Source organism: Mauremys mutica, chromosome 12 (assembly GCF_020497125.1).
Source record: "Mauremys mutica isolate MM-2020 ecotype Southern chromosome 12, ASM2049712v1, whole genome shotgun sequence".
Lineage (NCBI taxonomy): Eukaryota > Metazoa > Chordata > Testudines > Geoemydidae > Mauremys > Mauremys mutica.
The window spans coordinates 11,561,203-11,572,873 of record NC_059083.1 but is presented as its reverse complement, the minus strand read 5'-3'; positions in this window follow the sequence as shown (position 1 = coordinate 11,572,873).

Genomic DNA, 11,671 nt, shown 5'->3' with positions numbered 1-11,671 from the left:
GAGTCCATCACGGCTTCTGGCTCCCCAGCTGTCAGCAACCCTGGGCAGAGACACCTGCGTCTCTCCCTCCAGGCTGCGGGTTTCCCAGGCTGTGGTGCCTAGTACGACGATCTCACAAGCCCGTTCACCTCTGCAGGCATAGGCTGGAGAGGGGAGATAAGGGGGTAGGCCAGGGATGACTCAGTGCAAGCAGGAAAATATTACAGTTCCTAAACTGACAAGCAGGAGCTAACACACCGGAGAAAATTCATCCCTGGATCCCTTCCGATCACTGCTGGCTCTGCCTCAACCTCCGTTAGCACCGATGGGCCCGATTCATTGTTAACCGGATCCTGGAACCGCGACGGCTGCTGCCCCAGAGCTTTGTGCCGTGTTTTGCACTGGGTGTAAACAAGCTCCCGAGTGACTGAGCCGTGGTGGCCTGGGCATGGGTGGCAAGTTTGTAAAAATTTTGGTGGTGCCCAGAACCCGCCCCCCCAAACTCCGCCCCCACCTGCCTAAGGCTCTGGGAGGGGTTTGGGGGGGAGGTCTGGGGTGCAGGTCCTGGGCTGGTGATTAAGGTGCAGGAGGGGTGCAGGGTGCAGGCTTTGGGATGGAGCAGGGGGTGGGTGTGCAGGAGGGGGTGCAGGGTGCAGGCTTTGGGACAGAGTTTGGGTGCAGGCTCTGGGCTGGGGGTGTAGGAAGGGGTGAGGGGTGCAGGCTCTGGGAGGGAGTTTGGGGGTGGGAAGGGGTGTGTGGGAAAGGGGAGGTAGTGCATGCTCTGAGAGGGGGTGCAGGCTCTGGGAGGGAGACTGAGAATAGGAGGGAGTGCAGGGGTGAGGGCTGTGGGGCTGAGGATGAGGGGTTCATGCTGCGGGGGGGCTCAGAGCTGTGGCAGAGGATTAGGGTGCAGGGGGATGAGGGCTCTGGCTGGGGATGAGGATTTGGGGCGTTGGAGAGGCTCAGGGCTAGGGTGGAAGGACGGGGTAAGGGCAGCCTGCCTTGCCATTAGTGGGTGGCAGGCACTAGGACCCTGGGGCAGCAGACAGCAGTTCTGCCGGGAGCCGTTCTACTCTGGCAGCAGAAGCAGGCAGGGGAGAGGTGCCGCGCTGCTTTCTGTCAGGCAGGGATGCGGCGGGGGGCGGGAGCCAGGGCCCGATCCAGGCAGGGCCGGGGGAGAGAACCAGCTCCAAATATTGCTGGAGCAGGGCACCCGGCCCTGAATATTCCTGGAGCCCGAGCACCGCAAATGTATATAACCTGCCGCCTATGGGCCTGGGCATATAGGCACCGACTTGTCGTTTTCCCCAGGGGTTCTCCACCCCAAGGCCCCGCCCTCGCTCTGCCTCTTCTCATCCTCCCTCCGCTCCCTCCCCAGAGGCCCCGCCCTCATCCTGCCTCTTCCCACCCTCACTGTGCCCCCTCCCCCGAGGCCCCACCCTCATTCCACCCCCTCCCCCCGAGGCCCTACTCTCAGGGGAGGGGAGGGGCCTCAGGGAGAAGTGGTTGTGCGGGGGTGCGGCTGCAGAGGGAAGGGGCGATGTGGGAGCGGGGCTACAGTTTGGGCACCAGTGACCCCCCCCCACACACACATTTTTAGGGTGCTTCCACTGCCCCTGTGTCAATTTCAAATTCTTATCAATGGAAATAGGTTTTGCTCCTTTTGAGTGTATGTGCGGTGAAGCTAAACTTTCCTAGCATTTAAGGACAAAAATCTAATCCTTCCAACCCAATGTACAAGGGACTTTGTTGGCTTCTCCCACCAATACGGGGCAGCAGCAAATGCATTGGCCTACAGCAGTGGTTTTCACCTTTTTTCATTTGCAGACCCCTAAGCAATTTTGAACGGAGATGCAGACCCCTTTGGAAATCTTAGACCAAGGCCCTGTCTGCACTGGCAACTTACTGCGCAGTAAAGCAGCTTTCTGCGCTGTAACGCCCGAGGTGTGTACACTCTGCCAAGCCACTGTGTCCTTGCAGCACTTTATAAAACCACCCCAACGAGAGGTGTCCGGCTTTCTACGCCGGGGCTACAGCGCTGCGGTGCCGGTGTAGACACCGTGGTGATTACAGCGCTGCGATTGGCCTCTGGGAGGTGTCCCACAATGACTGCTCTTGCCTCTCTGGCCATCGGTTTGAACTCTACTGCCCTGCGCTCCGGTGACCAACCATCATCCCCAGCCCCTAAATTCCTTGGGAATGTTAGAAGTCCCCTTCCAGTTTGCTCGGTGATGCGTGCAGTGGTTTCAGCGCATCTTTCCAGGTGGCCATGCCTGCTCCATGCTCAGGCCATCCCCTGTTTGGAGCAATGCCGAGCTGCTGGACCTCATCAGCATTTGGAGAGAGGAGGTTGTGCAGTCCCAGCTAGGGTCCAGCCGCAGGAATTATGATACCTATGGACGAATTTCACAATGCATGACAGAAAGGGGCCATGACACGGTGCAGTGCAGGGTCAGAGTGAAGGAGCTGCGGAACACCTACCACAAGGCAAACCGCCGCTCCGGCGCTGTGCCCACGAGCTGCCGGTTCTACAGTGAGCTGGACACGATACTTCGGCAGCGACCCCACCTCCGCTCTAAACAGGGCCGCCCAGAGGATTCAGGGGGCCTGGGGACTTCGGTGGCGGGGGTCCTTGTGCTCCAGGTCTTTGGGGCACTTCGGCAGCGGGTCCCAGAGCGAGTGAAGATCTTGTCAGCCCATAGCGTGTTAGATGGGTAGTTAAACACTGGGCGTTATTTATCATTCGAAGGAATGGAGTGCGGAGTACAATAGACACACACGCATGCAAGGGGTCATCTTGTGTCTCATCTTACACACTCGCAAATAGGTCTCTCCTGAAACCTGATCCTCTTCCCAGCATGAGGCCACATTATGTAAGCAGAGTCAGGATGAGATCTACCCTGACATCTGGTGGTACATTATGAGGAGTGGGCAAAGGAATTTTAGGAATGTGCATTTGCATTGGTAAACCCACTTCACTTAGCATAACACACAGCAGCATGGGATGGTTATTTTCACACTGTGGAATCTCCAATTTCTTTGTTAGAGGTTGCTGACCTGAATTCACGTTGGGCCATGTGGCAGTGGGGCTCTCCTACTACAAGTTGAAATCACTAAGAGCTGAAATCACTAAAAGAGCTAAGCTTACTAAGCTGAGATCACTGAGTGCTGTGTTAAGTAGTGGGAGAGCCTGAAGATCTATCACCAAGCAGCTGGCAGAGCGGAGCAGTCTGCAGCACGTTGGAGCAGCCCATGGAACAGTGAGCAGTGTGGAGCGGTTTGTGGGGGATGGCTGACGTGGTTCATGGGTCTGCTGGAGGAGCGGCACAGCTGGTGGAGTGGAGCCAGTCGTGGTGAAGGCTGCAGCAGAACTCCACGGAGAAGCGGGGCAGTCGGCCCTGGCCCACGTAAGGTGTCCCTAGCACCCTGTGTGCGCGACCCCCCCCATTTCCACCCAGGCTGTGGGGGAGTAAAACTCTGCAGATAAACTTTTGAACTCTGGGGTGGCACTGACTGGAGACTGAGACTTTTGGGTTGTTGGACTTTGGGGTGATTGGACTTAAGACCCTAAGGACAGTGCCAAATGTACTTGGAGGTGGGTTTTGCTTATGGTTTGTGTATAGTCCTGTTTGTGGTGTCTCTCCAACGTGATGCCACATTGTTTCCCTCCTTTATTAAAAGGATTTTGCTACACTCAGATTTCGTGCTTGCGAGTGGGGAAGTATTGCCTCCTAGAGGCGCCCGGGGGGGTGGTAGGTAATTGTCCAGACCCTCGGGGCTCGAGCCGGTTTTGCATTGTGTTATTGAAACGGAACCCCTGGATACTGAACCCGGCCCTTGTTGCTGCCAACTCAGAGGGGCAGAAGGGTTACATTATAATAGGCACCCGGGAGAGAAAACAGGCACACAGATCAGGGGGGTGCAACGGGTGCACACCCGCACTACGGAACAACTCAGACACACTCCAGAGTGGGTAGAAATCCGACACGTGTCTTGGTGCGTTGTGTGGGCGTGGGGATTAGGACGCACACACTGAGGGGGCGTGAAGAGACACACACGCCCATTTGGCAGCAGAGACTCAGGGTCGTCCTTACCCATATGCAAAGTACGCAGCTGGGTAGGGTACCGGGAAATTTGGGGCACCAAATTGCCCCAACTTTCCTGGTGCCCTACGCAACTGCGTGCTGCTCCAGCGGCCAGCCCGATCCCCCGGCCGGCTGAGCCGCCCAGGAGAGCCGCCCCCACCCCTGCTCTGCTTCTTCCACATGGCCCCCGCCCTACCTCTTCCCATCCCTGCTCCGCCCCAGCCCTGCCCCCACCCCTTCCCCAAAGCCCCGCCCCTGCTCCGCCCCAGCCCTGCCCCACTCCACCCCTTCCCCAAAGCCCCCACCCCTGCTCCACCCCAGCCCCGCCCCCACTCCACCCCTTCCCAAAGCCCCTGCCCCTGCTCTGCCCAGCCCTGCCCCCACTCCACTCCTTCCCCAAAGCCCCCACCCCTGCTCTGCCCCAGCCCTGCCCCACTCCACCCCTTCCCCAAAGCCCCCACCCCTGCTCCACCCCAGCCCTGCCCCCACCCCACCCCTTCCCCAAAGCCCCTGCCCCTGCTCCTCCCGCCCCCCACCCCCACTCCCCCCACTGCCCAAATCCCGTGCTCCGCCCCAGCCCTGCCCCACTCCACCCCTTCCCCAAAGCCCCTGCCCCTGTTCTGCCCCAGCCCTGCCCCCACTCCACTCCTTCCCCAAAGCCCCCACCCGTGCTCCGCCCCAGCCCTGCCCCACTCCACCCCTTCCCCAAAGCCCCCTCCCCTGCTCTGCCCCAGCCCTGCCCCACTCCACCCCTTCCCCAAAGCCCCCCCCCCTGCTCCACCCCAGCCCTGCCCCCACCCCACCCCTTCCCCAAAGCCCCTTCCCCTGCTCCACCCCAGCCCCACCCCCACTCCACCCCTTCCCCAAAGCCCCTGCTCCGCCCCAGCCCTGCCCCACTGCTCCCCTTCCCGAAAGCCCATTCCCCTGCTCTGCCCCAGCCCTGCCCCACTCCACCCCTTCCCAAAAGCCCCCGCCCCTGCTCTGCCCCAGCCCTGCCCCACTCCACCCCTTCCCCAAAGCCCCCGCCCCTGCTTCGCCCCCACTTCACCCCTTCCCCAAAGCCCCTGCTCCGCCCCAGCCCCACCCCCACTCCACCCCTTCCCCAAAGCCCCGCCCCTGCTCCACCCCAGCCCCGCCCCCACTCCACCCCTTCCCCAAAGCCCCTGCCCCTGCTCTGCCCCAGCCCGTCCCCACTCCACCCCTTCCCCAAAGCCCCTGCCCCTGCTCTGCCCCACCCTGCCTCTTCCTGCCCCTGCGCCGCCTCATCTCCTCCCACTCCACCCCTTCCCCTGAGCAACATCCCAGGGGACTGCACTCACCAGGCGTTGGGAAGTGGAGCCACCCAGCCCCAGTCCCCTCTGCTCCACCGGCTCGTGCTGGGGGGAAGTTTCCACCTGCCCCTAAACCTGCTCCTTCCCCCTCCCCCGCAGAGGCCTGGGGATGTCCTGTCCGTCCCTCCCCCCTCCCCCACCCCGCGGGCACCAAAATGTCTAGACGGGTCTGTAACGGAAACTGCGATGGGCTGTACAGACCCCACGTTCCCCAGGAGGGGGGTTGTGAGAGCCGGGGGGGGGCAGTCAGCCCCACCCATTACACCAGTGCCTGGAGAGAGGAGTTAAACGAGGAAAATCCGGCTAAGAGGTGCATCTCTTGAGCTAGCCTGTGGATGAAGGACAGACACCGAAACTTCAGAGCCTCCTTGGCTGGGTCCTTTTGCTTCCCAGAACTAGTCTGGTTCCCCCTTTTTCAGGATGAACAGAAGAGAACCCGGGAAGAGACTATGAGAAAGGCCCAGCTATGGGCCACGGTGGGGAGCAGCCGGGGGTACAGCAGAGGATCTGAACATACGCACCTTATGGGCTTCTAACGGGGTCCCTGGGCTGGTGCCAAGAGGAGAAGATGAGCCTGGATGGGAGCCTGGAGTTGGGCTGAAGCTCCGGCGGGATTCTACCAGACCCCTGGCCTGTTGGACTCCAGGTGTGGCAGGGGATGTGCTGGCCAGTGACTAGATTCTGCTTCCCCCACTCCTGCTAGGGCCTCCTCACCCGCATGGCTCTGTGATGTAAATACAAGCCACTTCCAATTCCCACATAGGGAGATTTCCATTAGCACAAATCCAGAGCCTGCTTGGATCTGATGCCCACAGAGGTCAGCGAAAGGCCGTACTGGGCTTTGGGTCAGGTCCCTAGTCTCTTTCGACCTGCCTCATTTAATTTACCGCTCCAGGAAGGACGGTTAAAGCGCTGGACTAGGCCCCAGGGGTGCTGGCTTCAATTCCCGGCTCTGCCACAGACAACCCTGCTGCGTCTCTCTGTGTCTCAGGTCCCTGTCTGTAACGTGGCGCTGTGAAAATCCCTGTGCTGGGAAAAAACGTTTCAGTGGGAGGCTCAGACGCTGCGGTCACATTCCTTCCCAACTCCCTCAATGCCTCCCTTCCCAAAATTGGCTGTATAAAAGAGAGATTTCTTCTGTAAATAACCTCAGAGAGTCAGGGCTGGGGAGTAAACGAATGACTGAGATCTGTAAATACAGCATACATTCGTCAGAGACGACATAAGGACATTCGCATGGAATGTCACCGATTGCTTGATACAAACCATCTGCTCATCGTCCGTTTCGTATTTAAGCTCCTCAGGGAGAGGGGCCGGGGGGGGTTATTCATCATTCTACAGCATTTGGTGCACAAAGCAAGGCTCCGTCGTCGGTTCCTCCAAGATCAGAGACCCTTTGGCAGACAAGAAATGTGAAATCCGAAGACCAAAATGTATTTCCTGTGTCCTTGTGCTCAGCAGCTGGGATTCAGGGGGAGGAGATGTTTAGAGCAAGAGAAGCAGCTTTTAAATGACTTTGAGGGAGATACACTGGCACCAGCCTGAAGGCGTGAAGCCTGTCAGCTTAACTATGGACAATGCCGCACTACTGCCCCTAGGCCGTCTCCGTCACTGGCATGAAAATGCACATGGTCCTCCCTCCAATTCCACCCCCAAGGAAGGAATTTAAACAGGGCTTCAATTCAACCGGAGCTGGCTGGAGCGGAGTGTCAGTAAATATTTTCAGACCTCTGGGTCTGAAATATTTCAGCCCCGCGGTTGAAGCCTGGAGCCCTGAGCCTCGACACTTCCTGTGGGGCAGAAGCCCCGAGCCCCAGAACCACACAGGCCTGAAGCTCCAGGCTCTCTGACCTGCAGCTGAAGCCTGGAGCTCTGAATGGGGACCTACAATCTCTGGGCAGGTCCATATTTAAAATGCTGCATCAGCATCGCTGCGCCGCTGTGCCACTTTAATGAAGACGCTTTACGCTGACGTGAGAGCTTCTCTCATTGGCTAATTAACCCACCTCTGCGAGAAGTGGTAGTTATCTCAGTGAGAGAAGCTCTCTTCTATCTGTGCCTATTATTCCTTCGCAGCAGATTTCTGCGTTCCTAGCTGCCTACCCTTTCATCGCGGCAGAGTTCTTTCTTTTCCTTCTCAGGCCTCGTCTAAAACATTTTATTGACAAAACTTTCTGTCAGCACAACCCACATTTAATTTAGTGCCCTGCTGAGAAAACCCTCCACTTTTGCCAGCGTAGAAATATTCCCCCTCTCTGACCAACATAAGCCCCCTGCTAGTATAATTCTGGTATAACGGTGCAAAAAGAGTAGATCATGGGACGGAACAGAGGGACTCAAGGGAATTTGATCCCAAATTCCTAGAAAGGAACGAGGGTATCCCACAATGCATGGTGGCGGCCCTATAATGCACAGCAACAATTTCCCACAAAGCAGTGCTCCAGAATGTGGCTCAGAGGACACCAGGATGCCTACCCACAACGCAGACCCTGTTTTGCCAATGCAACCTGATGCTTTGTGAATGCGTTTTGACAAAATTGCTTTGTCGGTAGCAGAATGCCAGCAGAACTCCATGAGGAAGGAGCGGGGTCTCCTCACCCCACAGTTATGGAATAACCTGCCTCCAGGGGAAGTTCCCTGCTAGCTAGCTGGGTGCCTGCCTGCCTTAACCCCATTTGAAAACCTCAGTCACAAAACTTTCCAGTGTAGAAAAGGTTTCATATTGCCACTCATCAGTGTGGTAACTGGCCACTTCCCATGAGAGAGGAGAACTGAGTCTACACACTTGGTGGCTGAATTATTATTAGTATTTCTATTACAATACTGCAGGATCAGAGCCCCATTGGGCCGGGACATATTCCCACCTAGGCAGTGTAACCTAGTGGATACAGCATTGTCCTGGACTCAGGAGATCTACCTTCTATGCCATTGGCCTGCAGGGTAACCTTGGGTAAGCTACTTCCCTCCCCCGTGCCTCAGTTTCCCCATCTGTAGAACGGGGATAATGATACTGAGTTCTTTGTGACGCACTTTAAGGTCTGATAAGAGCACAAGATAAGAGCGAGGGATGACTGTGTACATGGACATCCCTAACACACATAGCGAGAAGATGCTCCCCGCCCCCACCTCAAAGTCTAAGAGCAGAGCCAGTGGGTTGATACAGACTAGAGGAGAAAAAGACAGCCTGGTGCCAACTGGATGCAACAAACAGCTCCCAGTAGGAGTTCTGGAGTAAGCAACATAATTGGTTTTAAGAGAGAGCTGGACAAGTTTATGAGGGCGATAGCATGACAGGGGTGTGGGGGTCAGATTTATGTCTCATGCTCCTAAAAGTTCATGCTTCAGGGTCTCGGCCGTCCCCCAGGAGGGTCAGGAAGGGATTCCCACCCCCCAGTGTATTCTGGGAGTGGGTTTTTTTTTGTTTAATCTCCTTCGTCTGAAGCATCAGGCATGGCCACGGCTGGAGACGGGACATTGGATGGGCAGAGCCAGCGCTCTGAGGTGGTCCTGAGAATTCTCTCTGTCTGGTGCTTGTCTGGCTGATTCTTGCCCCCATGGTCCGGGTCTAACTGCTTGCCCTAGATGGGGTCGGTTTATGGTGTGGGGGGGTGGCGGTTCCCTGTGATATACAAGAGGTCAGACAGGACACGCTGGTGGGACCGTCTGGCCTTTGGTGCTATGAGGCAGTTCTGACTGGTGCTGGCAGCACACGCCAGCCTGCCTTGCGGTTGTCAATGGACATCCTGGCTTAGGTGAGACTTGAACAGGGACAGCTGAGTGGCTTTGTGGATCATTTTAAAAGGCGCAGCTCCCATTTAGCTGAATGCAGGAGGCTGGATGTGGGAGCTGTAGGGTCTTTGGCTCCTCACACAACAATAATAAAAACCACACTGGGCACAAATAACCCTGTTTATTAACTGTACATGCCAACGCACACTGCTTTTCCCGCTGGTTTCTTCCGGCACCTTCTAAAATGTACAGCACCGTGAGCTCCACTAGAGGGCTCACAAGCTGTTTGAGGGGATACCACCCTATTCCTATACACAGCAGCAGAGCTGTCCCTGGGGTAGGGTGACTTGGGGCAACCGTGCTTTGGGGGGCCCCGCAGGCCGGTGCAATTGGCCGGTGTGGTTGGTCCCAGAAGTGACGGGTCTGCCCCGGAAGTGACGCATTCATCACTTCTGCCCTGGGCCCCGCACCCCCCTAGGGACGGCCCTGCACAACAGGTAGCTATTTAGAGTCAGTAACACATTGACGTCGGTCAAACACACTCTTCCTAGGCGCTTTATTTTGGCCTGTACATCATACAGCAGCCTCTCGCTTCAGTTCTGTCCTTTCATTCAGGGTACGGCCATCCCAGCCGGGAGCAGGGTCGGGGGCCGCTCCACACGGCTCCCGGAAGTCATGTGCAGCGGCCCCCCCTCTGGCTCCTACATGCTCCAATGGACCCCTCTGGTGCTCCAATGGGACCTGCAGGGGCGGTGCCTGAGAATGGGGCAGCATGCAGAGCCACCTGGCCACGCCTCCACATAGGAGCCGGAGAGGGACATGCCACTGCTTCTGAGAGCCGCTTGAGGTAAGCGCCGCCCACACCCTGCACCCCTGAGCCTCTCCCCACGCCCCAACCCCCTGACCCAGCCCTTATCCCCCTCCTGCCTTCTGAACTCGTCAATCCCAGCCTGGAGCACCCTCCTGCACCCAAACCCCTCATCCCCAGCCCCACCCCAGAGCCTGCACCGCCAGCTGGAGCTTGCACCCCTTCCTGCACCCCAACCCCCTGCTCCAGCCCTGATCCCCCTCCCACACCCTGAACTCCTCATTCCTGGCCCCACCCCAGAGCCTGCACCCCTTCCCGCACTCTAACCCCAATTTTCTGAGCATTCATGGCCCGCCATACAATTTCTATTCCCAGATGTGGCCCTTGGGCCAAAAAGTCCCCCTCCCCCCACCCCGTTTTGGACAGAAAACTGAAAGGGACGGACAATGTGAGGCTATTGCAAAGAGTGTCGCTAGCTGAAACGTGAGACCCGCTGTGCAGTGGACTAAGGATGTGGTTAGCAGCAGGTAGCTAAAAAGGCTCCTGTGAAACGTTGTAGGTCAGAGCCTCAACTATAGTAAATTAGCAAAGCTCTGTTGGATTCAGTGGCTCTACAGCTAACGTACATCAGCTGAGAACCAGGGTCTATTGACTCCCATGGACCTTGGGCTGGTTCACAGCGGCTGGGAATCTGGCCCTATTGATTCATAAGAATATAAGAATGGCCACACTGGGTCAGACCAAAGGTCCATCTAGCCCAGTATCCTGTCTTCCGACAAAAAGAACAGGAGTACTTGTGGCACCTTAAAGACTAACAAATTTATTTTAGCATGAGCTTTCGTGAAAGCTCATGCTAAAATAAATTTGTTAGTCTTTAAGGTGCCACAAGCACTCCTGTTCTTTTTGCGAATACAGACTAACACGGCTGCTACTCTGAAACCTGTCTTCCGACAGTGACCAATGCCAGGTGCCCCAGAGGGAATGAACAGACCAGGGGATCATCCAGTGATCCATCCCCTGTCACCCATTCCCAGTTTGTGGCAAATATTGGCTAGGGACACTTCAGAGCATGGTTTTGTATCCCTGCCCATCCTGGCTAATAGCCACTGATGGACCTATCCTCCATGAACGTATCTAGTTCTTTTTTGAAGCCTGTTATAGTCTTGGCCTTCACAATATCCTCTGGCAAGGAGTTCCACAGGTTGACTGCGCCTTGTGTGAAGAAATACTGCCTTTTGTTTGTTTTAAACCTGCTGCCTATTCATTTCATTGGGTGACCCCTAGTTCCTGTGTTATGAGAAGGAGTAAATAACACTTCCTTATTTACTTTCTCCACACAAGTCATGATTTTATAGACCTCTATATTCCAGTAGAGCTATGGCCAATTTACTCCAGCTAGAGATCTGACACTATGGCCAATTTGTAGCAGCCAGGAGCCTGGCCCTAAAGTTCTGTTAATACTTATTACCAACTGTCAGGCATCCCCATTTTCTGCTGGCCAGAAAAGAGACTAATTTTGTCCCGAGAAGAGCTCGGGTCATGATGCAAAATCAATAGTCAAAGACTTCAGCCAATGGCTCATGCAGGGGCAGCTCCAGACCCCAGCATGCCAAGCATGTGCATGGGGCGGCATGCCACAGGGGGTGCTCTGCCGGTCGCTGGGAGGGCGGCAGGCAGGGTGCCTTCGGCGGCACGCCTGTGGGAGGTCCACCAGAGCCGCGGGACCGGCGAGCGGCAGA